This window comes from Chrysemys picta, chromosome 12, assembly GCF_011386835.1.
Source record: "Chrysemys picta bellii isolate R12L10 chromosome 12, ASM1138683v2, whole genome shotgun sequence".
NCBI classification, from domain to species: Eukaryota; Metazoa; Chordata; order Testudines; family Emydidae; genus Chrysemys; species Chrysemys picta.
In genome coordinates this window covers 7,152,014-7,158,013 of record NC_088802.1, presented here as the reverse complement: position 1 = coordinate 7,158,013, position 6,000 = coordinate 7,152,014, and the positions used below count along the sequence as shown (strand labels likewise).

Sequence of the window (6,000 nt, the reverse complement as noted above, 5' to 3'; positions counted from 1 at the left end):
GAAAAGGAGCCTCATTGCAGTCACTGCGGCTCAGAGTTGCTGGCGCAGAGCTGTGGAGCAGAGATCCCTCCCCGTTCCTCCTGTGGCATTGAGGACAATGCCTTTAAGGGCTGAGCTTCCCAGACGGAGTCTGGGCAGGGCGCTGGGCAGCTCTGGTGGCTCCGCACGGCCAGGCCTCAGACCCAGAATAAAGCTTTGCTCTTGCAAGCATCAAGGCCAAGATCCCCAAAGGTATTTAGGTGCTTCACTTCCAAAATGGGAGCCTCTGTGGATCTGAGCCAGTGTGATCTCTGACCACCACAGCTCCCCTCTCCCTGCAGGGAATAAATCCTGCCCCACCTCTGGGGCCCCCGGCAGTGCCCAGCCCAGCCCAGCACGATTCACTTGGGGTTTCATGCTGGGGCGAGAGGATGAAGTTGGAGAGGCCCCCAAAGCAGAGTGTGTAGGATGCCCGGATCCCCCCTGAACACCACTAATGGAGGGACCCCCCACACACACCTGGGTCCTGCCCTGACCCCCTGATGGAGGAGCCTCCCCCTGCCCAGATCCCCTCTGAATCCCCAATGCAGGAGCCTCCATACCTACCGGATCCCCCTGAACTCCCAATCCAGGAGCCTGCCCAGAAGGGAGAGTGAGACGCCCTGGGGCCTGGCCCACTGACCGGGGTCCTGCAAGAGACTGTTCAAAAGCTGAGGCATAGCCCAGGCCCTGTGGCTCTGTGACAGGGCCTGAGTGGGAGATTTGGAGGAGGCAGTTGGAGAAAGTGACCAGCCCTGTAGCCACCCAGGAAGGGGGAAGCGGGAATTGGACAGAGAGATTCAGGTCTCTGTGACCCACATTTGACCCGTTGGGCTTGGCCTGCCCCGGTTCCGACAGCTGCCTTTCAGTCACAGCATGTAACGCTGCCACCCATGAAAGTGTCGGTGGGACCCAACTGAAGCTAAAGGTCCTGTTTGTTCCTGATGATGCAGTTTCTGTTTCTAGAACTGATTCTCATTTGCATAATTAAAGATTATGTCATGTGATGAAAGCTCCAGGAATATGGCCTATTAAAATTGGCAGGCCTAGGTTTAGGCTTGTACTGGGGTAGCTAGTCCCACAAGGGGCGGCCTGTACCCTTTACTGGCACAAGCTAAAACATTCAAGTGAGATTTAAACTGAAATAAGAGCGTCCACCCACCAAGCTGCAAGGGCTGACCCGAGTCAGAGTACGGTAGAACCTCAGCGTTACGAACACCAGAGTTACACACGGAGCCGTTAACCACACACCTCAGCAGCAGAGAAAAACAACAAAACCAAGCACATACAGAACAGTACAGTGCTGTGCTAAACGTACACAACCAAAAAACAAAGGGAAAGCAGCATTTTGCTTCTGCACAGTAACGTTTCAAAGCTGTATTAAGTCAATGTTCAGGGGTAAACTTTTGAAAGAACCACCGTAACGTTTTGTTCAGAGTGACAAACAACCTCCATTCCTGAGGTGTTCGCAACTCTGAGGTCCTACTGTAATGGGTGGGGCAGGGGGCAGGCCTTACAAAGCAGGGTGCTGTGACTGAACGCCGCACAAGGACCAGCCAGAGTCTCCCCAGGATGCTCATAGCGAGCAGGACAGATGCAGACCCAGGGCCGGCTCTAGGCACCTACAAAGCAAGCAGGTGTTTGGGGTGGCAAATTTGCAGGGGCGCAAGAATCCAGCATGGGAGCTGAGAACCAACAGGGAGCCCTGGGAGCTGTAGTTCCTTAGTTAGCTCCCTGTCTATAGAGCCAGCCCTGGAGCAGGGAAAGAACTACATTTCCCAGCATTCCCTTGGCCGCAATTAACAGGAAAGGGAGGGGGAAGGAGTGTAAAACTGGAACCTCATGCTGCAGCTTGCTGTAAATGGTAGGGAGGGAGCCAGCTCTAGGTTTTTTGCGGCCCCCACACCACAGCCCTGGGCTCCCCCTGCACCCCCGTGTTGCCCCAGCCCTGGACTCTCCCCTGCTGCCCCAGCTCTGGCCCCCACCTGCACCCCCCTGCTGCCCCAGCCCTGAGTTCTCCCCCCACCTGCACCCTCTGCCACCCCAGCCCTGGGCTCTTCCTCCCCCCCCCCCCCCCGCATCTCCTGCCGCCCCAGCCCTGGTTCCCCCCCCCACCCGCACCTCCTGCCACCCCAGCCCTGGGCTCTTCCCCCCCCCCCCCCCACGCACCTCCTGCCGCCCCAGCCCTTGGCTCTTCCCCCCCCCCCACGCACCTCCTGCCGCCCCAGCCCTTGGCTCTTCCCCCCCCCCCGCACCTCCTGCCGCCCCAGCCCTGGGCTCTCCCCCCCCCCCCCCACACCCGCACTCCCTGCTGCCCCAGTTCTGGCCCCCACCTGCACCTCCTGCTGCCCCAGCCCTGGGTTCTCCCCCAAAGAAAGAATTGGGTGGACTAAATGGACATTGCACCTCTCTATCTGAAGCCTAGCAAGGCAGGTATGTGGATCCCACTAGAATTTAAAATGAAAAGTACGGGAGGGGAGGCTCTACTAGACTGGGTAGCTTTAGATACAGTACCAGGCACGTAGGAGGATTTCCACTTCTGAGCCATGGAAGCAGAAATTGACTTTTCCTTTCCAGATTTAGCTAATATTCAGAAAGGGAATCTAGCACCTGCCTTCCAGATGTGAACACCTCAAAATTCAGGAGTGCTCAAGCTCAATTTGGGCGGCTGTTACTTCATTTCTCCCAAATCAAATCTACTGATCCACTGGAACTTGCTGTAGAAAAAGTAGAATAAAATTGAGCAAGAAATGCCTCCCAGTGGTTATTAGGACTGGAATTGCTATTTTCAACAGCCATTGCTTTTTTATTATTATTATTATTTTTAAGTTTTAGTTTTATTTGTTTAAAAGGAAGACAGTGATTTGCATTGGCAAATTCCCCATAGAAACAAAGAATGGAACAAAAGAATAATAAAGGCACCTCAACTTTTCCTCATTTATGGAGGACAGTCTTATAATATGCATCCAGATATCCTCCAGTCACACAAGCTGAAAATTGTTCCACTTTACTGCAGTTCTGTAACCATAGGGGAACCAATCCTGTCTGTGTTCTGTGCACGTCTAAAATTCCTGCTGAATGACCTGCCCTGGGAGCGAGTTACCAGTGACCCCGGGCTGGGGCGGCAGGAGGGTGCAGTGGGGGGGGGAGGGCAGCCAAAATTTTTTTGCTTGGGGCAGCAAAAAATCTAGAGCCGGCCCTGTGCAGACCCCAGTAGAACCGGATGGATCTGAAGTGCTGAGTGGCTCACTCAGTTCTCAGAAACACGCCGCTTCCCTACCCGCCAAATTGTTTCCTGTTATTACACTGCTGTGTGCTCTGAGTGCAGCCCTCACACCGCGACTGGTATTGTCACCTTGTCACCTGCGGGTCAGGGCTCGGGGCTGTCAGCCAATCGCTGGGCGCGGGCGACTTCAGGGCTGTATAAAAAGCTCCGCAGAGCTGCGCCGCCGTCTGCTGCTGCTGTGTGTTCTTCCTCGCCGCCCAGAGTCGGGTGAGTGGCCCTTGTATCGGGGGTGGGACACCCGTACACTGGGGGGGAAGAGGGGTAAAGAGACGTGGCCCCAGAGGGGGAGTGGGAGGGGAGGAGGAGACATGGCCCGGGAGGGGAAAGCGAGCCAGGCCCTGGTTGTTGAGCCTTTAGGGTAGAATCAGGTCACATCTTTTTGAGCTTTTCTCTGCACCCCCAAGGCTTGGAAACGTAGCTTTGTTTTAAACAGAAGCTGAGATTCTCCTGTAGCTGCTTGCCCTGGGAGCTGGGCTTTTGAAAACACCGAATATCGTAAGACTTATAACCTGGAGAGACTTGGCAACACAGGTGAGATCTTACAGCAGTCTAGGGGATTTAGATCCATAATTATCTGCATAGTAGTGGTGTCTAGGACCTGGCAGAGCTTAGGGCCCTGTTGTGCACTCGTCTTTCTGTAACTGAAATTGAGTTTTGGACACATCTTTCCTTTAAACAGCTGTGCTTTTGACACCCCCTTCCCCATTATCTTCATGAGAAGAATATTTTTTTGAGCAGAGGTGGGTCTGTAGACCTGCATCTCTTCCTTCGTCATGCTTCTTAGGGTATGTCTACACTACCCATGTTACAACATGGCCGTGGCAGCACTGTGATGTGGACAGTGTAGACACGCTTTATCGCCGGGGGAGAGCTCTCCTGACAATAACCCCTCCCACCCCAATAGCTTTCACATCCCTGAATGACAAAAGTTTTAGCGCTGAAAGTGGCAGTGTAGACACAGCCTTACTAGTGGCAAAAACATCCCTGCTCAACCCCTTTTTTTCACAGGGATTTAACTTTCTGAAGAGGGGATGACGGGTGTGGGGAAGATAAGCCGGCAGGAGCAGTATGTTTCTCTCCCTCTTCCCCAGGTGCAGGGGTAAAGTGCCCACCAGGATCCTGAGAGCAAACCGAGAATTTGATTTCTACTGAAGTGGTTGCTGGTTTGTATGTTGCGGTGGGGAATGATAAAGCGCTGTCTGTACTGGCAATTTCAGTGCTAACACTTTTATCGTTCAGGGGTGTGAACCTCCCCCCCACCCCCCCGAGTGACAAAAGTTTTAGTGCTGAAAAGCGCCAGTATAGACAGCGCTTTATCGTTCAGGGTGGTTTTGTTTTATCGCCGGGAGAGCTCGCTCGTGGTGATAAAGTTCAGCTACACAGCACTGCGGCTGCAGCGCTCAGGGCCGCCCAGAGGGGGGGCAAGTGGGGCAATTTGCCCCAGGCCCGCGAGCCCTGGCCCGGCGGCGGTCCAGGTCTTCAGCGGCATTTCGGCGGCGGGGAGCCCTTCAGTGCTGCTGAAGACGCAGAGTAACTGAAGGGCCCCCTGGTGCTGAAATGCCGCCAAAGACCCGGACTGCCGCCGGGTGAGTACAAGCGCCACAGCTCCCCCACTTTGCCCCAGGCCCCCTGAATCCTCTGGGCGGCCCTGGTAGCGCTGTAAGGTGCGCTGTGTAGACATAGCCTAAAAGAAGCCTGGTCTTCAGGATACCTGAGTTCTTTTCCCAGATATGGGGGAGTGAGGCCTAGTGGTCACAGCACACATTTTAAACCCAGCCCTGGGAGAAAGTTGTCTAATGGTTAAAATAGAGGATTGAGTCAGGATGCCTGGGTTCTGTTCCTAGCACTGCTACTGACTACGTGAGCCTGGCAGGGTTTTGGTTATTGCCTCTGCCTTAATTTCATCTTCTCTGAAATGGGTGTAAACATGCTGCTCACCCAAAGCACCTTGTGATCCTTGGGTAATTGGTTCTGTATAAAAACAAAGAATTGATAATCCATTAATGTTTGCAAAGTCCTTGGAACTGCTGTGAGTCGCACAAAACACAGTTCTGGTGGTGATTAAGGAGGGGGATGTGCTGTGTAATATAATGTGTCCTTTTATACATTGATACAAACAAGTTACATATTACACTCTAGATATTGTTAGTTACCATCCTTAGCCTTGTACATCCAACAGAACATCCTCATTCATTATCCTGTCATCCCCTTTTCATCTTTATAATGGGTCAATGTGTACCTGGACCATTTTAAGGCTGAAGGAGGGGGATGTGCTGTGTAATGCTGACACCTAGTGGAGACTCTCAGCATTGCAGAAGGATGATGGGGACCGATAATGCAGGCCGTCAGATGTCACTCAGGTTTCAGAGTAGCAGCCGTGTTAGTCTGTATCCGCAAAAAGAACAGGAGTACTTGTGGCACCTTAGAGACTAACAAATTTATTTGAGCATAAGCTTTCGTGGGCTTCAGCCCACTTCATCGGATGCATAGAATGGAACATGTAGTGAGGAGATATTTATACATACAGAGAACATGAAAAGGTGGGAGTAGCCAGACCAACTGTAAGAGGCCAATCAATTGAGATGAGCTATCATCAGCAGTAGCAAAACAACTTTTGAAGTGATAATCAAGATGACCCATAGAAGGTGTGAGGATACTTAACATGGGGAAATAGATTCAATTAGTGTAATGATCCA

General features: G+C 52.7%; 1 protein-coding gene across 1 annotated transcript in view; it reads left to right on the top strand.

Annotated features, from left to right (window-relative positions):
* LOC101954171 (C-type lectin domain family 2 member D-like) overlaps nucleotides 1-6,000 on the top strand; it is a 36,087-nt gene that overhangs the window by 4,566 nt on the left and 25,521 nt on the right. The gene's annotated exons all lie outside the window — the stretch shown is intronic.